Source organism: Mustela nigripes, chromosome 9 (assembly GCF_022355385.1).
Source record: "Mustela nigripes isolate SB6536 chromosome 9, MUSNIG.SB6536, whole genome shotgun sequence".
Lineage (NCBI taxonomy): Eukaryota > Metazoa > Chordata > Mammalia > Carnivora > Mustelidae > Mustela > Mustela nigripes.
Window position 1 is genome coordinate 19,509,629 of NC_081565.1, and position 25,536 is coordinate 19,535,164.

At 45.6% G+C, this 25,536-nt stretch overlaps 1 protein-coding gene across 12 annotated transcripts in view; it reads right to left on the bottom strand.

Moving 5' to 3' along the window:
• ZNF618 (zinc finger protein 618) overlaps window positions 1-25,536 on the bottom strand; it is a 183,286-nt gene that overhangs the window by 113,478 nt on the left and 44,272 nt on the right. The gene's annotated exons all lie outside the window — the stretch shown is intronic.

Consider the following 25,536-nt stretch of genomic DNA (forward strand, 5'->3'; position numbering starts at 1 on the left):
TCTCCAGAGCCAAGAACAGAACACAAATAAAGGCTGGGGTTTTCAGAGCACAAGATCCAAGTGCTAAGGAGGCGAAATGACACAAGACATCTAGACACACCCTGATCCCATTTCCTAGCTCCAAGAACAAAGAGGAATCCTAAATGCTTCCACAGTGGGAAAAACACCGGTAGAGCAACAAGATGGTCTAAAAGCCTTACAGAACCTTACACTTACTCATCTTACTCATCTGCAGGGGCCAGAAGAACGCAAAAGCTACAAGACTCTTGAGAAATTGGGCCCTGAACCTAGAACGCAACAGCAAACCAGCCCATCATTCAAATGTGAGGAACAGCAATGACTTCTTCCCAGATAGGAACATTCTGCTGCCACCCCCCCAGCACCTTTCTGAAAGCATTATGGAAAATGAATCCCAAGAAGACCTCAGAGATTTAAAAGGGAAGAGAAAGAAATCCAACAAAACAGAAAGACATCTACAACAGGGAACACAGAGCTGTGAAGCTCCAGGAGGCTCTTAGGAAATATCCAAAAACAGAATGTGTATTTTCCTAAGCTAGAAATAAAAGTCCCTACCATATTAACCAAGAGCAGCTTATGGAGAGAGGATAAGGAATGTATACGTGCATTTAAGGGCCAAAGAATTGAGGGAGGAGGGGAAAGGGGCTTGAGGGTAATTATAAATACTAATTAATTCCTACCCAAGCTTAAATGTTTGTTAAAAATTTAAGCATAAGAAATGAGAAATAGGGTCTTGACTTCTAAATCAAAAGAAGGGGAGCAAGCAGCAGAAGAAGAATTAAAAAAAACAGAAATAAGGACATCAGCTAACCAAAGAAAACTCTGGAGATCTGACAGTAAGAAGGAAAGAACATGGAAAACCAAAAGCAAAAAAAGGTGGCAGAAAGAAGCTGAAAACTTAAGGGCGCCTGGGTGGCTCAGTGGGTTAAGCATCTGCCTTTGGCTCAGGTCATGAACCCGGGGTCCTGGGATGAGCCCCACATCAGTGAGGAGTCTGCTTCTCCCTCTCCCTCTCTGCACACCCCCACACTTGTGCTCTCACTCTCTCTCAAATTAATTATTTTTTTTAAAAAAGGTTGAAACTTAAACAAGCAATTGCAATAAATATGGGTGGTATATAAATTCCCCCATTAAAAACCAGGGTATTACAAATGGGGGCGGGGGGGGGCGCACAGGGTAGGCCAGGAGCTGCAACAAAGCAGACCCAGAAAGGCTAAAAGCAGAAGGAAGAAGATGCACAATGTTACCAACGAGAAAGATGGGCAGTGGACACATGGGAGCTTTCTGTATTGATATGCAACTCCCCTCCTTGTGAAATCTTAAATTGTTTCAACACAAAGTTTTTATTTTCTTAAGACTGCATTTATTATTATCATTCATTCATTCATTTATGGGGTGGTTTGGGAGGGGGAGAGACAGAAGGAGAGAGAGAACCTCAAGCAGACTCCACGGTGAGCACAGAGCCTGAGGCAGGGCTCGATCCCACAATGACCCTGAGATAGTGACTGGAGCTGAAATCAAGAGTCAGATGCTTCACTCTGAGCCACCCAGGTGCCCCTCAAAACAACAAGTTTTTCAAAAAACAAGGATTCACAAAATGACACCAAGGCATAGGTCAATAAAAAGCAGAAACGGCAACAGACTAAAAAAAAAAAAAAAAAAATTTACAAAGGGCAAAAAGTTTAATGGATATAAAATTCAACCCCCAAAAGGATACGCAATAATGACATTTCACATAGCCATAAAATTCATAGGGCAAAAATTGCTAAAAATACAAAGAGAAATGGAAAAAACAATTGGTTAAAACAGGAGATTGTAGCATACTTCCCCCAAAATGGACAGATCATGAGGATTTTAAAAAAGGGGGGAGGGGGGCAATAAAGAGTTTGAAAAACACAATCTGACAATTTGATATATTTTTATATGTACTTACAAGACAACACACATCTTTCCAAAAGTCCATGGAACAATCACAAACTGATCACGTGATCGGCCACAAAGAAAACCTCAACAATTTTTTTAAATTAGAAATTACACAGGCCATATTCTCTGACCACAAAGCAATAAAACTAAAAATTAAACAGAAAGAGCCACAAAAAGTTTAACCACTTAGAAATGTAACCCAAAGGTTATTTAGAGTAGTTTTTATTTTTTTTTAAGAAATTAAAACAAACTGCAGGCTGTTTAAAAAATGAACAATGAAAGCACTATATAGCAAATCCCGTGGGATACTTCCAAAGCAGTAACTCAGAAAAGAAAGAAAAAAAATCAAAATAAACCAAAAGCAAAAAATGAGCAAAAATAACTAGAAGCTAAAGAAACAGAAAACAAAAGACTAGATAATAAAAGCAAGAGCAAGTCCTTTGAAATTACTAATAAAACAGCCAACCCTACCCCTCCACACCCATGCGTCCAGCCAAGAAAACCAAAAATAAATTTAAAGTATTAAGAAATGAGAAGCTGGCTGTGACTACAGAATTAGAGGGAGAGATAGAGAGAAGGAGAGAGAAGGAGGAGAGAGAAAGGAATACTTTATATATTTTAAATTTTCTATTTATCTATTTTTAATGCATACAAAACAAACTCATTCCCAGATAATAAAAATTACCCAAAATTGACTCAAGAAGAGATAGAAAACCTGAAGAGATCACTAATCAGATGAAAAATTTGACTTACAAAGTTACTGGGACTATTCAAATAATTTTACTGGCAAATTCTATCAAATCCTCAATAAACTGATTACATCTATGTTTTCTAAATTGTTGGGGGGAAGGGAGCATTTCAATTCTCACTACAAAGCCAACATCTTTGTCCTATTAAAACTGGGTAAGAGGCTCCTGGGTGGCTCAGTTGGTTAAGTGTCTTCTGCCTTCAGCTCAGGTCATGATCTCCGGGTCCTGGGATCAAGCCCCACATCGGGCTCCCTGCTCGGCAGTGAGTCTGCTTGTCTCTCCCCGTCTGCTCTTTCTCTCTCTCAAATAAATAAAATCTTTTTTAAAAAAATTAAAAATTAAAAATTTTTTTAAAAGTGGGGAAGGATAGGGAGGCCTGGGTGGCTCAGTAGGTTAAACGCCTGCCTTTGGCTCCGGCCATGATCCCAGGGTCCTGGGACTGAGTCCCACATCAGGCTTCTCGCTCAGCGAGGATTCTGCTTCTCCCCCTGCCTGCCCTTCACCCTGCTTGTATGTACCCATGCTCGCTCTCTCTCTCTCTCTCTCCCTCTGACAAATACAATCTTTAAAAAAAAAAAATCTAGATAAGAATCATTTAAAAGATAGAATATTGTAGATAAATTTTATTAAGTACAGATGCAAAATTCCTACATCAATGTTAGCAAATAGGAGATGGCACTAAATTACAAAAGTGATCAGCTCCAAAAATAAACATCAACCTACATCTTCTGGGCAGTGTGACACAAAAGAAAAAAATTATATAATTCACTAGGAATTTTTTAAAACCTCTGTAAAGGGTTCTCTCTCAAAACTCCTCCTCAATCTTAATAGAATGCCAGAGCTACCAACTAAAGTTAGGAATGATCAATAATGCTCAATGTCACTACCCTGTCACTCAAAACTATTCTGGAAATCCTAGTCAATGTAGCCAGAATGGAAAAAAGAAACAAGAATATAATTACTGGAAAGGAAGAGACAAACCTGCTATTCTTTGCAGATAACGATTATCTGCATAAAAAATCCAAGAGAATCAGCTGAAAAACTATTAAAAGAATTTAGCAAAGCAGTCAGAAATAGGCTGAATATTCACATCAATGGCTTTCCTACACACCGACAATAATCAGTTAAAAATATAATGGGAGGAAGAATCCCATTCCCATGAGCTACACACGTCATAAAACACCAAGAAGCAAACCTCACAGTTAAAAGGTATAGTAATTAAGACAGTAAACAGCACAGAATTAAGTAAACTGGCCAATTTAAAACAAAAAGGTGTCCAGAGGCAGACCCACATACACCTGTGCATTCAGACACTGTAAACATGTCACTTCGGATCAGGATGGACTCATTCAGTAGCAGTGCCTTGTGATGTGACGCACTGAGAAGGCCAGAGCATCACTCCTGGGTCTTCCTGCAAAACACTCTTCACCTGTATCTAGTAATAAGGGAACACCAGACAGACCCCAAATGAGGGTCGTTCTCTAAAATAACTGGCCCACACTCCAGAAAAAAGACAAAGGAAAAAAAAAGTGAAGGTCATAAAAGACAAAGACAGAAGAACTAATTCAGATGCAGAGACTAAAAGAAAAAGAACAAGTGAACGCAGCAAGTGATCGGGGTTTTCTCTGCTCAGGAAGGACGTTACTGGGACAGAGACAGGAATTAGGTCTGCAGATGAGCTCACAGTATTCATCAGTGGGAAGCTCCGGCTTCTGACCACTGCGCTCTCGTTATGTAAGCGAATGTCCTTATTTTTAGGAAATACGTTCTGAAGTATCAAGGAGTAAAGGAACAGCATACCTGCGATTTTGTCTCAAATGGTTTCGGAAAGGAATTACAAGAAAGGGCGATTTCTCTGTATCTACAACTAAGAGTGTTGCTGGGGGCAGGAAAGAGAAAGGGAATGTGGAAAATGTTATCATTTGGGGAATCAGGGTGAACGTGATACAGGAATTTCTTTGTACTGTTCTTACAACTTCTCTGTAAGCCTGAAATTATGTCAAAGTCAGTTTTTAAGAAGGAAAATATGAGTTGCAAGGTCCCTCAGGACAGTTGTGGTTTCATCCACATACAGCATTATTAGAAAATGTGTCTTAGAATTATAAACACCAAATTCTGGATTGTTGTTACCTCTGGAGAGGGGGGGGAGACTGAGCCTGGAGAAGGGGGTTTCAACCCTCTGTAAAGTTTTATTAAATAAAATCAGATGTGGCAAAAAGGAATAAATACAATTATAAGTAAAGAGTCAGACACCTGGAAAAATACACAAAAATAAATGCCAGATGGATTAAATATCTAAATAGGAAAGAAAAACACTATAAAATACTAAATAAATACAAAAGAATTTTTTTAAGTAACATTAGAAGAGGTATTTCTAAGCATCTTCAGAAAACAGAAAGTAAAACAAGGACAAAAAAATACTAGTTACCAATGCGCCAAGTTCTGTTCCAAGCATTTCATATACATAATCTCTCAAATGACCCTTATTACAACCCAATGATGTAGGTTCTATTACTCCCAGTACACAGATGAGATTCAAAAAGAACCTTTAGTCACGCCCAAGACACCTCCCAGACTCCAAGCTCCACACCCATCCCCATCCTTCTATGCTACTCATGGCAGGAAGTCCCCAGTCCTCTGAAACTGCCACAGAACAGAAAATAACTCAGGAGCAGTCAGATTCTAGAAGGTTCCAGAAGATTCCTGTTTGCTCTTGCAATAACATTCACTACTCCTTTTTTAAAAAAAAATCTCCATTTTTGGCACCATAGTAGACACTTATTTATTCCTCATGCCACAGTGAGGGAGCTTTGTACCTCTTTTCAAGCTGAGATAACAGCAGCTCAGCCCCCTGCCAGGGGGTGAGTTACTCGGCAGCTGGGTGTGGCAGAGCTGGGATTTGAACCCAGGGCCTGGTCTCTGACCACGGAGCTGCATCACCTTTCTACCCCTGCTCAGTATGCCAAGCTCCAGAGGCTTCCCCTGGAGAAGGGAGATCCCACTCTGTGATTTCAAATCAACAACTCCCCCCCACTCACCCCCACTCCCGGATGTTGGAAAGAACAGGCCCAACCTGTCTGTGGGGCAGCCGCTGGCCCTCCAGATACCAGTGTGCACAGACAGAGCTCCAAGTAAGCATGAATGGGATCCATTAAGCAAACATTTGTTGAGCAGCTACTATGTGCCAGGTCCTGGGGGCACAGTGGGGAGTGAGAGAAAACTTCATCCCATCCTCAAAGCGCCTGTAGTCCAGAGAACTGAATATCCAGCCACCACCGCTACGGATGAAGCCGAGGAAGATGAACTGGATAGAGGGGAAGAAGGGAGCGAAGGTGGCTGCATGGAGACCCCCCACCCTTTCTTTTTTCAGAAGCAACGGAGGCCCAGAAAAAATTATGTATGCAAAGGTCACACAGTCAGGAAGTAGAGCTCACATTCAAGGTTTGCAACGCCAGTCCTGGAGCAGTGCCCCTTCTCTGGGGTAAAACAACACAAGACACAGGGCGCAGCGCTAGGGGTTTCCAGCGCTGGGTCGAGAGTAGGCGGTGTTACTCTCATCCCGATGCAGCCTCACGGGAGGCTGGCCAGCAGCCACTGGCTTGGCCTCCCCTGGACCTGTCTCTTGATTGGGGGTCTCCCACTTTAGCTCATAAAGCGGCACACTTAACCTTGGCCAGGAGCTCCACTCAGCGAGCTTCCTGCAGGGGCCACAGTGTAGCCTGGAAGGAAGGGTCCATCTGCTTCCACGCGGGCACTGGCCTAAAAGGTCAGAGCGGCAGCCCAGGCCAGTCTCTCCGCCCCAAAACCCACGCCACCACGCCACTTCCAAGCAAAGAGGGGAGCTGCCCATGGCCCCACACCAACCCCAGGGCCTCCAGCTGGACAGCCCGTGCTCCCCATCATCCCTGACCTGCCCACCAACCTGGCAGCCATTCATAAAATCGGGGCCCTGGGTCTGGAGTCAATGCAACCTGTGTTTGCGGAGGGCTCCTGAGCATCACTAGGTCGCCATGAGCCCCGTTCTCCTCCTCCACCGGCCACAGCTCCCTCACACAACCGTGGCCAATGTGTTTACAAAGCATAAAAGGGATACCCCAGGAATCCCCAGCCTTGCCAGGCTCCAGCCAAGGCCAAGCATGTGCTCCAGCCCAAGGTCTCCCTGCCTCCTCGTGTGCCTGGGACAGAGAGAGCTCAGGAATTCATACAATTCAGCTCGCATCACAAGCCAGCTGCCCAAAGACCGCCGCTGAACCAACGGGCCAGAAGGCCCATGACCAAAAGGAGAGATCCCCTTCCTAGTGCCGCTGGGGGGCTGTGTCCTCACACCAGCAATCCCATATGGGGGAACACATCGTCCTTCTCACTTAAGGATGGCTCTGCTCTGGTGAAAAGGGCGACCAGTCTTGGGGTGTTTACCATAAACCACACCCCGGGCATAAGCGTGCACCGTGCCTTCTGTCCACCGAATCCCCGCGGTATCCCCGCGGTCAATGGAGGCGGCCAGTGCCATGGTTATGCTCACTTTTCAGACAGCAAAGAGTCACCTGTCCAATGGCAAACACCAAGGGTACAGCGGAACCTGGGGTGGGCTTCCCAGGCCTGTGGGTGTCCTCCCCACTACTAGGCCACCTCCGGAGCCTTTCTCCTCTAGCCTCCTTCGAAAATGAGAGTAGCGCAGAAGCACAAGGCCCAGGCAACCCCTTCCACCAGCCCCCCTGTGGCGTCAGCCGCAGACACCACAGGCTGAAGACTTTGGCCTCCCGCTCACCGTCCCTCCCTCCACCGTGAGGTCTTCACTTTCAGCAACAGGAACAGCTCCTGTGACCGTGGCCACTCAGTTCTTCAATCTCCTTTCTGCCAGTGGCCTTCCTGTCACCCCCCAACCCTGCCACCAGTTCCACCAGCCACTCTCCCCTAGATACCTGGACCCTGACCTCGCCAAGGACCCACCACCCTCACCATCTCAATCGTTTGAGTCCCCAGAACCCTCCACCATGCCTGCTCCAGTGGGATCTCCAACCTAGCACCCCAGCTTCCCTTCCTCTCCCACTCTCCCACCCCCAACCTACCCCAGCTAAGACCAGCCCCCATGGGCATCACTCCCAAGCTCTGCTATCCTTTTACTCCCCCGCAAAACCCCAAGTCAACTCCTTGCCTACCTTGTGCTGGAGGAACGTATGCAACCGCGCAGATTGTCTCGCTTTAAGTTTATGACCACAAACCTCAAGTGGGCCCTTAGCACAACCCAACCATTTCCCTCCTCAATCCGCTCTCCTACATGAGTATTTGAGACTCTTCCCTTTCCCCTCAAACCTCAGACAACCTGCTCTCTGCTGATGGCTACTTTCCCTGAGAAAAGAGAAGTGAAAAGAAGGAACTCACCCTCCCCCCAACATACACACCGACAGGTTACTCCGGCTGTACCAAGGAGTCCCTCTTCCTGCCAGTCACCCTGGATGAAATCTACCCCCACCTGGACCAATGCCCCACGAGGGTGCTGGGCCCCATCCCTTCTTCCCAGCCCCCTGGCAAATCCGCCTTCTCTCCCCTTCAACATCGCTTTCCCTCCTCTGCTGCATCCTTCCATGACAGGAACCGGCGACTGCGCCAGCCCAGGGCCAGGGCCCCGTCCACACCTGTCCATGCTTGAGGTCCCCTCCCGGCCCCCATTCTTTTGATTCCCCTCCACTCCACCCTTGTCCACAAATGGCATGGAAGTACCTCTCCCCTAGGTCACCAGCAACCCAACCTCTTGTTCCCAAACCCACAACTGATCTCTCCTTCCTTCCTCAAACTCCCTCTTCCTGGCTTTGAGGACCCCTTACCTCCTGGTCTCCTCCACCTTGGTCCCATCTCTTGGCTGGGTGTCCTGTCTCTTCCCCAGTCAGGGGCTTGCACTGGGATCCCTCTCACCCACGCGTGCATCCTAGGTGACCGCAGAGAGTCCCAGAGTGAAAGGCCACCATCTACTTGCTGATGATTCACCGACTTCCTGGATTTCAGCCTGGCCTCTGATAGGCCACTTGCTATCTCAGAAGCATCTTACACGCTGCGTGTGGAAAGGTTCCCGTTTCCCACCCACCCCCAGCGACCCTCGTTCCTCCCCAAGCCTCTGCCCCACCGATCTCCAGGGCTCAGCCAGCTTCTGGCCTGCAGTAGCCGCGCCTCACGCCACCTTCCCCCGCACTCTCCATCCAACCCAGCAGTAGGTCCCCTGTTGGCAGTGAGGCTGACACTCACCTCACCTCTGTCCCCACCCCCACCCGCACCCCCTCTCCTCCAGCTCCCCCTGCCCTCTCCTCCCAGCCAGCATCAGCTCTCCTCTCCCCTGGAATGCCCAACCAACTTTCATTTTTCTCTTTACAGCAGCCGGGATCCTTTTAAAATTATCAATCAGCTCCTGTCAACACCCCTGTTCAAACCCTGCTAAAATCCTCCTCCCTTCATTTCATGGCGCCCTCCAAGACCCTTCCAGGATCCCGTCTGCCTCATCCCACTCTGCCCTTCACTTCCCCCATCCAGACACCCTGGCCTTTTACTCTTCCCCCAACATTCCAAGTCCATTCCCACCTCAGGGCCTTTGCTCACTGTTCCTTCCGCCTAAAATGCCGTTCCCTCTCCCCACCAAGCCTAAGTCAGGTTTCCTCACATCAGCCTATTTGTCAGTGGCCTTTCCTGATTTCCAATCTCAAAACAGCTCTCCACACCATTCCTTGTCTTTGACCACTAGATCCCAACCCTGTTTCCTTTATCTTCACGGCACTTAACATTACCTAAATTCCGTTACTTATCTAGATGCTCAGTCCCTGTGATGGCAGGGGCCTTCTCGAACTCACTACTGTATTCCCAATGCCCACAACAGTCCCTGGCCCTCAGTAGGCAATCTATAAATCAGTGTCGAAGAAATGAATCCGTAAATGAATGACTCAGTCATTATACCAACCAGCTTTCTATCTCCTAGGGACTGGAACACATCACAGCCCAACAGAAATGTTGTATGAATCCTATATATGACTTTAAATCTTTTAGTAGCCTCATTTTAAAAAGCAAATTTAATTGTATTAATGTATTTTTATTTAATACAACCCACAAAATGTTATTTCAACATCTAAATACTGAGAGAATTATCGGTGACGTATTTCACTCTTTCCTAGCAAGTCTTTGAAATCTGGTGTGTATCTTACACTTACAGGATGTCTCAATTTGGACGAGGCACAGTTCACGGGCTCAACAGCCACCTGTGGTGGGGGGGGCTACTGTAGCAGCCAGCACAGATCCAAAACGTGAATATGATCAGACCGTTCCTGAACCCGAACCGTGCCCTGACACCTCACCACTCTCAAGATACAAAGTCCCAATGATTCCCTCAGGCGTGAAAAGCCCCCACTGGCCTGCGCCGCCAAGCTCTCAACAGCCCTCTGTCCTGAGAACACCCTCAAATCTCTCACTGTGCCAACTGCTCGCCTGCCTCAGAGCCGTCTGCCTCAAAGGCTCCTTTCCTAATTATCTGAAGACCTCCTATACAATCTACAATGCCCCTTCAGCCAGCACACCTTCACTATCACCCCAAGCTTGGGAGCACCTCTGTGCTCCAAAACTGACCATCTCCCCAAAATGGGTGTTCCCCAAGGCCGGGGACCAGCTTGGGTCATCTGTGCTGAGCACACAGCAGTTGCTCTGTAATCACTTGCTGAATTAATGAGTAAAGAAAGCTCCCCTCCCCATCAGGCCATAACCCCTCCCCACTTCTGCTCACTCTCACTCTCAGTGTGTCTCCCTGCCCTTACTCACTAAACAAAGAGAGACCCGGTCCTGTTCCCAATTCTACAACTTTCCCTATTCCTTCTCAAGCCAATCATTTTCCGTGAATTTTATCCCAAGAGAGGAAAATCCCACACTTCCCCCAGGATTCCGATTTGTGGGAAATGATTAACATGAATTACTTTGAAAAGTTTTTATTTATTTATTCATGAGAGACACACAGAGAGAGGCAGACGGAGAGGGAGAAGCAGGGTCCCCAAGGAGCAGGGAGCCCAATGCAGGGCTCAATCCCAGGACCCGGGGATCAGACCTGAGCCGAAGGCAAACGCTTAAACCGACTGAGCCACCTGTCAGAAGAGAAAGACAAGAGGTCTCACAAGGAAGGCAAGGCTCAGAGCCTTTTCTCTGCTTGTGGTCACCTTCTGGTCAAGCTCTGATGGGCAGAAATACAGACCTGTTCTTGCGCCCACTAACTCACTTGACAAACACTAATGAGTATTTCTTCTTTGGGGGCAGAGCACCAGATGCTGGGAAACAGGGTGAAAACTACACCTGAGTTTGTTTTCCTAAAATGGCAATAATTTTTTGTCCATTTAAGGACCAATCTGCTGCTTTTGAACAGGCTTCAAAGAGAACGGACAAGGGGGAAGGGAAAAGACAAGGAAGGTGGAAGAAGGGAAGAGAGGGGAAGAGGAGAGGATACCCTTGAACCTACGGAGTTCACGACCCTAAGATTCGGTGCAGGTCCAAAATCATAAGCATTTTTTAAAAGATTTTATTTACTTATTTGACAGAGAGAGAGGGAGCACAAGGGGGAGCAGCAGGCAGAGGGAGAGAAGCAGGCTCCCCAAGGAGCAAAGAGCCCGATGTGGGGCTCAGATCCCAGGACCCCAAGATCATGACCTGAACCAAAAGCAGACGCTTAACTGACTGAGCCACCCAGGTGCCCTAATTATAAGCATTTTTAAAGGAATTTGCAAACAGCAGAATTGAGATAATGACTTAAGCTTACTGTAGTTTTAAATGTATAAACCTTTTTGAACAAACAAAACATGTGCAATGCTTTTCCTGCCCCTAAATTACTTAAGTGATATCTTATTTAAGAAAATAAACAAAAGATAACCCTAACATATACTTCAGTTCCCCCCCCTCCTTCCAATTTTGTTTTCCAAAAGGAAGGCAGTTCCCCCAAGTTTTGGCTTCGGAACCTACAGAGAATGGGGAACACTGGGTGTCCTCCAAAAACAAGGCTGAATGAAGGAAACCACTGGTTTATCCCACCCACGCATGGAAGCCCCAGAAGCCAGGCCTGGTATCAGAGGAAATGCTCTTTTTAAAACACACTCATCCTGGGAAGAGAAGTCCAAGATAAACACACTCTGGGTCCCTGGTTATTCATTTGCCCTCACGTGACTGCCATTCCCACCGTTCCTACTAGGAAGCCATTTTATTATTTAACTGCATCAACAAAGACAAAGTTGGCATCTGGAACTACTCCCACAAAACACACTTAATACAAAATCACTCCCTCCTCTCTGGTGAAGCACCCACTAAGAGTGGTGGTATTCTTGGAAGAGCAGAGTGCCCTCCCCACTATACAGCTGAAGAAACTGAGGCCCAGAGAGCACAGCTCTGACCTGAAAGCAAGACGCCTGGCCCCACTTCCTTCACTCATTAATGTCTCCCTCCCACTGTTGAGAGGCACGAGTACCACACACCACAGACTGTGGCCGGCCTGGCCAGACCAACCCAAGCAGGGCCAAGCACAAAGGCGGAAGGCAGCGGGCATTAGGATATGCCCAGAACCTGGCGGGGTCCCCATCTCCTGCAGAACTGAAGGGCACCGTCAGGAGGGAAGAGACAGCCACCCCCACTCCCACCCCCTTGAGGCCTTCTAGTTTCAGCTCTCACATGCAAAGGGCACAGAAGTCACCACCCAGTCCTCACAAGAAAAGAGCTGAACTGAAAATCAACTTTTCTTTCACTGGAGAACTGAGATCACAGAGCAACCCACCTGTGAACATCAGAGAGGCCAATGCAGAGAAACAGAGCTTACCGGGGACTAGGGCAGAGAGGCTGGAGCTCGAGAGCTAGTAAGCTAGTAAAGGGTACAACTTAAACTGTCAGGGCTCAGTTGCTCGAAGTGTGGCAGGGACTAGCTGGAGAGTTCGCCATCCTGGGGTCCCAGGCTTAGGAGAGCCAACACACTTTGTGGAAAACTTAGTAGGTTTGGGCTTCTGTATGGAGGGGGGAGAGGGAAATTAACCAGTTCAAAAGAGCACAGAACTTTCTTTTCTCCAGAACAAAAGCCTGTCCTCAAGAGCCAACACTTTCTCACAGGCTTATCTGAGCTGGGGCAGAAGTAACTGGATACCAGCCCCTGGAGCTTTCCCTGTCTTACATGAAGAGGGGGAAAAGGGAAAGGCTCAGAAATGCTTCCACAAGTCACATCCCAGGGACTCAGGCCCACTGGAAAACCCTGAGATGTCATCCTAAGAATACAGACCCTATTCCTCTCCCCGATATCCTACTCACCACGCCAGAAAGCCTAGAGTCAAACCACAAGAGTGTGTTGCAACTGAGAGCTGCAGAACACAGGTTCTACTTAAGAAGGAGTTCTTAGGGAAACCCAAAGCCAACAGGAAAATGGAGGGGACAAGAGGAAGCTGGGGCCCCCCAACACCTCACAGTAGAAGCCTCACAGCCTCAGTTCCACTACCAACCTCCTGTCTGGCTCTCAACAAAAAATTATCAGGCATGCTAAAAGACAAGGGAAAACACACACACACAGTCTGTAAAGACAAAGCAAGCATCACAACCAGACTCAGGTGTGACAGATTTTGGAATAGGACTTAAAATAACTGTGATTAATATATCAAGGGCCCTAATGGAAAAATCGGACAACATGCCAGAAGAGATGGGTAGCCTACTCGAGAGACGGAAACTTTGGGGGGAGTTAAGGCTTGAAGTCAAATATGCAGCAACAGAAATGAAGAATGCTCCTGATTGGCTCCCAAGCAGACTGACCACAACTGAGGAGAGAATCACCGAGCTGGAAGACAGGGCCACAGAACTACCCAGAAATACAAAGAGATTAAAGAATAAGTGGATACGAACTTCCAGTTTCCACTTGGAAAGAGCCTGGCGGTCATCACACCCATCCTCACAACAAAAACACTGCTGGACCAATCAAAAATCAACAATCTGTGTTAGGTCCCTCAGAACTTAGGTCACAGGGCAAACTCCTGCCCCCAAAAGGGTAAAAGACAGGTGAATGAAGAGAATCACTGTGAGCTGAAGCCGCCCTAGAAGCCAGCAACTCTTTGAGAACACTTGGGGCAGTTGCTTGAGACTAAGCTTGAGAGAATAAAACCCCTGGGTGTCCAATGCTCTCTTAAATTTTACCTCTGGGAGGCTCCACAGCTTCTCAGAGTTTTAGGATGGAAGAAATATCCCTCCCTGGCTCCAGAGGACAGGGAGACAGTAAAAATTCTGAAATGTACCCAGAGTGTACGGTCTCATTCAACAAAGGCCTATCCCCATGGGAAGCTATTTACCAGAGTAGAACCAAAAAGGGGGGTGCCGGGGGGGGGGGGATTCTGAAAAACACTTATGAAGGTCACAACAGCGCAGAGGCACAGGCCCAAAAAAGCACTCAGAGCTAATCATCAAATTCCAAAATGCTTCTCTGACACCAATGGCTATAGAAAATGTTAACACAGCCTAACTCCTCGTCAGATAGACAGAAAACCCTGAATGAAAACACTGATTACCTCAGTTCATATCATTAGATGTATCCCCTCTCTGGCTTTCCAATTTCAAAAACACAGAAGGCAAGCAACGTACAGTCTGAAGAAACACAACAGCATCACCACCAGACTCCAGTAGGAAAACATATTCTGGAATTATCAAGCAAGAAACTTAAAATAACTATGATATGCTAATGGAAAAGGTGGACAAGATGCAAAAACAGACAGTAATGTAAGCAGAGGGACAGAAACTCCACAGTTAGGAAAGGTGTAATAATTATAAAAAGTATAACACACATGCCCAGTGGGAATACCAGAACGAGGAGGGAAGAAAAAAAGGAAAGGAAGAAATATCTGAAGTAATAATGGCTGAGAATGGTCCAGAATTAATGACAGACACCAAACTACAGATCCAGGAAGCTCAGAGAGCACCAAGCAGAGTAACAAAACAAAACAAAACAAAAACCCACATATATTCAAGCTGCAGAAAAATCAAAGACAAGACACCCTGAAAAAGCCAGAGAGAGGGGAGAAAAGGTTTACCTACAGAAGAACAAAGATATGAATTACAGGGCGCCTGGGTGGCTCAGTGGGTTAAGCCGCTGCCTTCGGCTCAGGTCATGATCTCAGGGTCCTGGGATCGAGTCCCGCATCGGGCTCTCTGCTCAGCGGGGAGCCTGCTTCCTTCTCTCTCTCTCTGCCTGCCTCTCAGTGTACTTGTGATTTCTCTCTGTCAAATAAATAAATGAAATCTTTAAAAAAAAAAAAAAGATATGAATTACATTCGATTTCTCTTCAAAAGCCATGCAAAACAGTGGAGCAAAACATTCGAAGTATTTGAAGAAAAGGAAACATACCCACCTGAAAATCTACATCCTCTCATGTTATCCTTCCAAAGTGAATGAGAAATAAATACAAAATCTGAGGTAATTAGTTACCAGCAGAACAGCCCTGCGAGAAATGTTAAAAGTTCTTCAGAAAAGAAGGAAAATTACAGAATTTTCAGAAAGAAGGAAAACTACGTAGGTCGGAAATTCGACGTACAAAAGGAAATAAAGTGTTGGAGATAGAAATCATGAAACTAAAATGAAATCCTCTTTGTTCATCCTTAATCCACTTAATAGGTAACAGGGAATTAAAAATAATAATAGCAACAATATATGGATGATCATAGCTTATAAGCAAGTGAAATGAAGGGCAACAATGTTACAAAGGAAAGTGGGCGACTGACAATACTCTGTTACAATGTACCTGTCTAGTGTGAAGTGGTATAGTGCTACTGAAAATGGGAGTCATGGTAAATGAACATTGCAAAGCCTAGGGCAATCACTAGAAGAAATTTTGAAAGAACTGAGATGCTGGGGTGCCTGGGGGGCTCAGACAGTTAAGTGGCAGCTCTTGATTTGGGCTCAGGTCATGATCTCAGGGTCCTGGGATCGAGCCCCACATCAGGCTCCACGGTCACTGGGGAGTCTGCTTGAGATTCTCTTCCCCTCCCTCACCTCTCTTCCTGCTCACACACACTCTCTAAAATAAATAAGTAAACCTAAAAAAAAAAAAAAAAAAGGAAGAGAGATGCTATAAGAGGGGAGAAAACAGAATCATATAAAATGCTCAGAACCAGAAAAGGCAGGAAAAAAAAGTAGCAGACAAAAAAAGAATAAGGGCAGCAAACAGAAAACAGTTCCAAATAGGAAAGATACTAATACAACTGTATCAATAACCACGTTAAATGTGAATGGTCTAAATACACCAATTAAAAGAAAGAGACTGTCAGAGTGGATTAAAGAAAAAGAACAAGATGTAACCAGATACTGGACACATTTTAAAAAATCCACTTTAAATACAAAAACACAGATATATCTGGATTAAAAGAAACATACAGAGAAAAAAAATAAACCATGCTAATACTAAGTAAAAGAAATCTAGAGTAACTGTATTCATTTCAAAGTAGAAATCAGAACAAGAAAACCTGTCAGAGATAAAAGAGTGGTGTCTCATTAATGACAGAGGGGCCAATTCTCTAAGACATAACAATCTTTTATGTGCAGGCACCTAACAACACAACATCAAAGTGTGTGAGGCACAAACTGATGAACCGCAAGGAAAAACAGACGAATCCACCATCAATATCCTCTTACCAATAACTGACAGATCCAGCAAGCAGAAAATCAGTAAGGATATAGTTAAACTGAACAGCTCCATCAATCAACTGAATCAAACTGACATTTATAGAGTACTTCATCAAACAACAGCAGAATACACATTCTTCTCAAGCTCACATGGAACATTCAACCAAGATAGATCACATTCTAAGCCATAAAACACACCTTAACAAGCTTTAAAAAAAGAGAGACCATACAAAATATGCTCTCAGATCACAATAGTTTTAACTAGAAATATATAACGGGAAAATTGTGGCTAAATTTCAAACCGTTTGCTGGACGTATCACTAGAGAAATCCAAAATACTTGAAAATTAAACAACACGCTTCTAATAACACAATGATCAAAGCAGATGTCTCATGAGAGACAAAATGTTTTGAACTAAAATAAAATGAAAATAGAACTATCAAAATTGGTGGGAAGCAGTGAATGCAGTGCTTAGAGGGAATTATAACACTGAATGTATATATTAGAAAAACCAGAAATATATAAAATCAATAACCTATATATCCGCCTTAGGGAATGAGAGAAAGAAAAGCAATCAGAAGATAAGAAGTAATAAAAATCTGAGCAGAAATCAATGAAACTGCAAACTGGAAGTCAGTAAGAGGAAATTAATGAAACCAAAACTGGGTGTTTGAAAAGATCAGTAAAACTGATAAACCTCTAGCCAGGCTAACCAAGACAAAAAAAACAAAACACATATTAAAATCAGAAGTAGAGGGGCGCCTGGGTGGCTCAGTGGGTTAAGCCGCTGCCTTTGGCTCAGGTCATGATCTCAGGGTCCTGGGATCGAGTCCCACATCGGGCTCTCTGCTCAGCAGGGAGCCTGCTTCCCTCTCTCTCTCTCTGCCTGCCTCTCCATCTGCTTGTGATTTCTCTCTGTCAAATAAATAAATAAAATCTTAAAAAAAAAAAAAATCAGAAGTAGAAAAGAACCCATCACAACTTATCCCGTGGACGCCAACTGCTCCCCCTGCTTGTACTCTTTCTCTGTGTCAAATAAATAAATAAAATACTTAAAAAAAAAAAAAAAAAAAAAAGGATAGGGCGCCTGGGTGGCTCAGTGGGTTAAGCCGCTGCCTTCGGCTCAGGTCATGATCTCAGGGTCCTGGGATCGAGTCCCTCATCGGGCTCTCTGCTCAGCAAGGAGCCTGCCTCCCCTTCTCTCTCTCTCTGCCTGCCTCTATGCCTACTTGTGATCTCTCCCTGTCAAATAAATAAATAAAATCTTTTAAAAAAAAGGGATAATGAAGGAAATGATGAACAACTTATTTGCCTTCAAATTTGGTAACTTAGAGGAAACAGACCAATTTCTTGAAAGATACAATCTCCTAAAACTCACATAAGGAGAAACAGATCATCTAAATATGCCTGTACATCTAAAAGAAACTGAAACAATCATTTAAAACCTTTCAACAATTAAAGCACCTATATAGTTGGTTCCAGCAAATTCTAATGAGCACTTAAGGACAAAATGATACAACCACCTCCAGGAAATAGAAGAAAAGAAAACACTTCCTAACTTGTTACATGAGGCCAGCATTACTCTTCAATACCAAAAACAGATAAAGACGTAAGAGAAAAGGAAAACCACAAACTAACCTCTCTCCTGAACACTGACACATAAATCATCAACAAAATATTAGTAAATCGAATCCCACAATGTATAAAAAGAAGTGTACACCATAACCAAATGGGATTTATTCCAGGCATGCAAGGCTGGCTTAACATTTGAAAATCAATGCATATAATCCATCATATCAACAGGCTGAAAAAGAAAACTCACATTACCACATCAAGATACACATTTGACAAGATCCAATACCCATTCATGATAGAAACTCTCAGGAAAGTAGGAATAAAGGGGAACTTCCTCAACTTGATAAAAGAACGTGTAGCATCCCCCTCTCTCTCTGCCTGCCTCTTTGCCTACTTGCGGTCTCTCTCTGTCAAATAAATAAATAAAAATCTTTAAAAAATGTATTATGAAAAAAAGGTACGCCTGGGTGGCTCAGTGGGTTAAGCCTCTGCCTTCGGCTCAGGTCATGATCCCAGGATCTTGGGATCGAGCCCCACATTGGGCTCTCTGCTCAGCAGGGAGCCTCCTGCTTCCTCCTCCCTCTCTGCCTGCCTCTCTGCCTACTTGTGATCTCTGTCTCCATCAAATAAATAAATAAAATCTTTATTTAAAAAATTAAAAATAGGGCACCTGGGTGGCTCAGTTGGTTAAGCGTCTGCCTTCAGCTCAGGTCATGATCCTGGAATCCCAGGATCAAGTCCCATATCAGGTTCCCAGCCCCATGGGGAATCTGCTTCTCCCTCTGACCTTCTCCCCTCTCATGCTCTCTCTCTCAAATAAATAAAATCTTTATTTAAAAAATTAAAAATAAGTATTATTTTAAAAAGAATGTGTACCGAGAAAAACTACAGCTAATATCACACTTAATGGCGAGAAACTGAATGCCTTCCCCAGAATATCGGGAAAAAGGCAAGACTGTCCCCTTCTCACTACTCTTTATCAACACCGTATCAAAGTGCTAGCTAATGCATTAAGACAAGAAAATAAAAGGTGGCTAGACTGGGAAGGGAAAAATAAAACTGAATAAATACGACCATCTATGTAGAAAACCCCAAAGAATCGATAAAGAAGAAAAACTGGAATAAGTGACACTAGAAGGTTGTGGGATACAAAGTTAATATAAAACACCTAACTGAGGGGAGCCTGGGTGGCTCAGTGGGTTGGACCTCTGCCTTCGGCTCAGGTCATGATCTCAGGATCCTGGGATCAAGTCCTGCACTGGGCTCTCTGCTCAGCGGGAAGCCTGCTTCCCCCAACCCCCCACCTCTCTGCCTGCCTCTGCCTACTTGTGATCTTTCTGTCAAATAAATAAATAAAATCTTAAAAAAAAAAAAAACACCTAATTGCTTTCATATATGTATCAACAATGAATAACTGGAATTTGAAATTAAAAATAAAATACCACTTATATCAGCACCAAAAAAAAGGAAAAAAAGGGACTATTTTGGTACAAATCTGACAGGATTATTTTGTATAGGCTATATGAAGGAAACTACAAAACCAATGAAAGAAATTAAAGATCTAAATAAGTGAAGGAATATTCCATTTCACGGAAGACTCAATGTTGTCAAAATTTTGATTCTTGCCAACTTGATCTATAAAATCAAGACAATCCCAATCAAAATTCCAGCAAGTTATTTTGTGATTCTCAACAAGCTGGTGCTCAAGTTTATACGGAAAGAAAAAAGACCTAGAGTAGCCAGCACAATACTGAAGAAAAACGAAGTCAATTTACACTACTGACTCTGAAACTTACTATAAAGCTAAGATCAAGACTATGGTGTTTTCAAAAGAGAAGACAAACAGATCAATAGAACAGAACAAAGAGCTCAGAAAAGGACCCATACAAATACAGTCAAGTAATCTTTGGGGAAAAGGAAATTCAACGGGGAAAGGACAGCCTTCAACAAATGGCGCTAGAATTGGGCACCCACTTGCAAAAACCCCTCTCAGGCTTAAACCTGGTTCCCCAGCATACAGCCATCAATCGCCTCAACTTTCTTTGGACAGGATGTGTTAGCTCTCCCAGCAGCTGCCAACTTAACATCCCCTCTTGACCCACCCAGCCTGTTTCACCGCCTGCTGACCTCTTTCACTACTCCTGAGTCCAGTCAAAATTCCATGACAACTTTCACTATCAACTCCTGGCCTTTCCTGAGTCTCACTCCCACGCCAGTATCTTCCCTTCTTTTGGTCTACATACACTGCATCCTGGAGGAACTGTATCTGCTTTTTGGTCTCAGATTCCTCCCTAGCAGGTGCACACAGTAGACACTCAATAAACACTTCCTAAATGAATAAGCTTCTAAGTTATATACATATCCTGTGTCTACTGAGTACTTAAATCGAAACATCAATGTATCAAATATCAACACCCAGAGTGACTATCTCCAGGTGGGAAGGTTATGGGTGATCTGGGGGTTTTTATTCCTTTTTTTGCTCATCTGGACTTCCTAACTGTTCAATAGTGAACATGAATTACTTCTGATAATAAAAATAATAATAGAGGCCCAAAAAAAAAAAAAAAAAGGCAACAAAACACAACATAAGAAAGGTCAGGTCTGTACAAAGGAAACACCAGGAGTGATGATTCACTATATCCAGAAGGCACTTTGGGCTTTGTATAGGCTTTGTCATAAAAATCTTTTATGAGGAGTCGTCCAAAAAAGGATTTGATTTGCAGGGAACTTTTCAGGATGGTGTAAAGTTCAGAAAGTACCATTTCCCCCTACGAGAACGAAGAAACTGTTCCTTCTTCCTTCCTCCTAGCCTCTTCTCATCAAGGGAGGTCACAACATATTCCCAGTTCACGAGTTCTTAGCTCAGTGATTCCTGACCCCAACAACCTCTGGGGGTTTCACTTTCAGATGCGGGGGTTTTGGAACTCCAGAAAAAGAGCCTGTGTTCTCAGTGGCTACAACCAGGAAGGAGGCTTCAGGCAACTGGAGACAGACAGAACACTCCACCCTGACATGCAAAGAAAGGCCACGGCAACTCTCCGGGTCTCTGGGTTCTGAGCAGAACCTATGTGTGTTAACACTAACCTGATCTGATGGGTAAAGAAACAGACCAGAGAGGTGAAGTCCTTTCCCTACAGTCCCCAAGCTATTATGTAGAAGAAATAAGACTCAAGACTCCAGCCTGGTCCGACAGATGCCAAATTTTCACAAGAAGTGAAGCTTTATGTTTAAGTCACTCTTTAAAACACAAAGGCACAGAGTGCCTGATCTGTACCAGGTTCTGTGCCAAGGACGCCAATGAAAAAGCCACCGTCCCTCTGGGTTTGTATGCTGGCAAGGGAAAGCCATCACACAACCCCCAATTACCACACAGCTGACCTCTGCCGGTGCAATGGGCTGCCCAGGTAGAGTCTGTGCTCTTGGCCAGGTGGGACGCAGACATATGGTGAACTAGCCACCAGGCAACCTACAGACAGTTCCGTGGCTAGACCTTACTAATGCCACCACCAACTGTCATTGCTGTGGCTCCTCCTGGGTAACAGGCACTGCGGGTGTGCTGCACATCTCATGTTTTACTCAATCCTCATGACCACCTACAACGGGAGCTCATCTTCCCCCATTTTATGAGCAAGTTGAGACTCTGAAAACTCAGGAGCTACTTCTCTTCCAGTACCTTATAGTAGCTTCTGGTGGCACAGCAGAGAACTCCCCCAGCATGGGCTGCACCCTGAAGGACCTCATGACCCCTCGCCACCCCCCCCACACATGCATGCGCTTGCACACATACATCATGGCTACAGAGCCACCTAGCCTCCAAGGAACCTACACGGATGGCTTCTCTTGAGGTAAAATTCTCAGAGACCATGAGGTGAGCTCTGCATCACCATGGCAACGGACTGAGCGAGGCCTGTAAGAAACATAGGGACACCAAGGGCTCGGAAAGAAGAATCCAAGCATGGGAGCTCTTCTTCCAGCAGAGTCTCCATTCTGGACCCAGGAGCTGCAGAGGACCCAGGGCCCCAATGGCTCCCCACATCCAACCTGGTATCAGGGCTGTGCCCAGTCAAGATGGGACAGGACCCTGGCCACAGGCCCTTAGCACACGCACTGACTCAGATCTCAGTGAGACAGGGCGGCTGGGGTGATGGTAAGGCTCCAGCCCAGCTCTGCCACAGACTGACTTGTATACACTTCACCGGGCCCTTCCTCGCTGCAGCGTTGAACACATGGGCTCCTAGCCAGCTCTGCTCCCTGTCAGCAGAGCCAACGCAGAGCCTCAGTCTTCTGAGCAATAAAATGGAGACGATGAGAGCACCTACTTCATGGAGCTGTCCTCAGAGACATACACATACAGTATAGACAGGGCATGTCTCCTACACATCCCCGGACTTCCACCATGACAGTGCTTAGCCTACTTGCTGAACAAGTTTACCTGTTTGTTCACCTGTAAACCCCACAGGGCAGGAGACCAAGCTCAGCCCTGTGCCTAGAACATCCCCTGGTAGGCAGACAGCATTTGATAAACACTTCTTGGATACATGGATAAATGATGGAAAAGAATGCTAGAACAGGACCCTATTCTGGGCTACTGGTGACGTGGGCCGGGGGATGGGGTTGGATATGCTGAGCGCTAAACTGGGGCATCCCAGGCTGGGCAAAATGCTTGGCTCAGCTCACGGCTACAATCCCAAGCTGAGCAAACAGGCCTCCAGCAGCCACCATCAGAGACTACAGAAGGCCCTTGTCCTTGACAGGTGGTCTTCTAACACCTGTTGGAATCTCCCCACGCCCTTGCCCAAGTACCACATAGTAAGAGCTCAATAAACACAAGTTCACAGTAAGCTCACATAGCTCTCTCCCTTCCCAGTGCCTGTTCCAAGCAAATGCAGTTCCTCCTCCTGTTCCTCCCTCTTCTCCATCAGTCACGTAATCTTTGCTCCTGCCCCCCACGCAGGAGACCCCTGAGAGGTCAGTAGCTCATGTTCAGGTGTCCCCCGCAGCTCCACCCAAGTACCGTGACTTTTTTTTTTTTTTTTTTTTTAATGCGTTCACCATTTTCAGGAACCCTCAGCACTATACAAAGGCTGTTACTCCCCTTTTTCTGTACCTCAGTTTCTTCTTTTGCAAATTGGGACAACCACACTTGCCTAGCCCGCTCTCTAGGACCACCGTGCAGAATCAGCAAGAATGCAGATGCCAATGAACCACTGAATCAAGGAGGTATCAGTGCCCTTAAGTCCCGATTAGTTAAGGATTCCACCTTGAGAAGGTTCCACCTCAAGAAGGGGCCAGTGTCATTCTCGGAGGACACCAGCATCAGCAACCCAGGAGCCAGCCAGGCCTCTATGGACTGTGAAAAGGCTACCTACCACTCGCCAAGTGTGCTCCTGGCACCAGAGTCTGCCAGAACGGATGGCAAGAGAGCCTGGCAGCCGATCTGCCTCTTCAGGGGCATGCACGCACAATTCGACTCATAAATAAAAATCTGATTATCACAGGCTTTTCCAAAGCCTATGTGACGGAGTTTTAATCTTTCATAAAGAAAAATTCATAAAATATTCAAGCGAAGCCTGCATCGGGAGACCAGAAGTGGCTCTCAGCAGCCCCCAGCCACAGACGGACCCACGGGGGCCCCAGGACCTCTGCCATCAACCACTGGAGAGCATCCTGCCCTCCACGGCTGGGGTCCAACCAAGTCGTTATCAGGAAGCGAGGCCGGTTCTGGCAGCTCCAGCTCGTTCTCCTGCCAGCCCGCTCTCCTGGATGCTCTCCACGCTCCCAGCTCTTTCAACTCTAAGAGATCGGGGATGCCCTGGGCTCCTTTTCAGACTGTCCATGCTGCAAACAGGCTGCAAGGGACAAAACGTCCCGGGACTCTCCAATCTCTAAGGTGCACAAGGAGAGGAAACAGGAAAAAGACGCTCCCCTTCTAGAGCTAATTTAGGCTCACCAGGAGACTAGTTCAAGGATAAACTTCAGCCTCCATAAGCTGGCCTAACCAATCTTCCTTTCTAGAATCCATTCACTCACTCACTCATTCACTCATCCGAAAGTATCCGCTGCAACCTTATGATGCACCGGACACTGCGAGCACTGTGACTGTAACGAAATGAGGGACACAGACAGGAACCCCTTCCCCTCCTGCATGAGTGGGGACAGGGACACTGCCAGACGAACCTGGAATATCTCGTCGAGTAGAAGAAAAACGCTCGAAAAGAATGATGGGGACTTGTCAAAAGGACAGAGAGCACTGCACAGAGGGGCTGCCACTATCCAACTCTGGGAAAATCCGAGCAGCACCATCATGGTGATGAATTACAGCCCATAAGACAAATAGCAAGGAGTCTAAACAGACGTAAGTTAAGTGAATAAATGAATAAACAGTGAAGAAAGGAGAGTTCTTTCTAGAGCAGAATTCACATTAGCAACTGTAGAAGGAATGGAAAGAGGAAATCACCATCTAGCAAACACCACAGTAATATCTACTGCAGGCAAGAACCATTCAAGGAGGGGCGCCTGGGTGGCTCAGTGGGGTAAAGCCTCTGCCTTCGGCTCCGGTCGTGATCCCAGGGTCCTGGGATCGAGTCCCGCATCAGGCTCTCTGCTCGGCGGGGAGCCTGCTTCCTCCTCCCTCTCTCTGCGCCTGCCTCTCTCCTCTCTGCCTACTTGTGATCTCTATCTGTCAAATAAAATAAATAAAATCTTTAAAAAAAAAAAAAAAAAAGAACCATTCAAGGAAGCTAATACCAGCGGACAAAAGGTACGAGGAGAAGGAAGAGATCTGCACAGTTGCTGAGTCCCTCCCCACAAAATACTTACTCTTGCAAAGATAAGGGAGTAGACACCACAGAGGCACCACCTTCGCCAAGTGTCCAAAGTTACCATCACGGATGGTTAAGTCTGGTTAAGTCGCAGGAATCCACCGAGGACAGCATCCCTGCTGCTGGGTTCCCACCACCAGAAAGGCTCAGCCCTCATCAGTGATCCAACAAACATCCCCTACACACCCCCCACTGAGGGGCACTCTGCAAAATAACTAGTCTGGACTCTCGAAAGGGGCCAAAGGCATGGAGTTCTAACAATCACCAAGGATCTGTCCCAAACTGAGACCAAGGAGACAATGCAACCAAATGCAAAGTGGGACCTTGGATTGGATCCTGGGCCAGAAAAAAAAGGCCATTAGTGGGACCACTGGCAAAATCTGAATAAGGTCTGTAGATGTGTTCACAGTATTGCATTACTATTAATTTCCTGTATTCATATTAACGTCCTAGTATAATGTGGTCATGATACTACGGTTATATAAGGTGTTAAGTGGAGTCAGGGGGACATGGAAACTCTGTTATTTTTGTAAATTTTTATGTAAGTCTTTCCAAATGAAAACTTGAAAAATCTTTAAGCGCTGCCTTCACAATGTTTACATTCCTGGGAAGGGTGAGGGAAGAAAAAAGAAGTATAATTAGAAAAAAAAAAAAAAAGAAGAAGGGGCGCCTGGGTGGCTCAGTGGGTTAAGCTGCTGCCTTCGGCTCAGGTCATGATCTCAGGGTCCTGGGATCAAGTCCCACATCGGGCTCTCTGCTCAGCAGGGAGCCTGCTTCCTCCTCTCTCTCTCTCTCTCTGCCTGCCTGT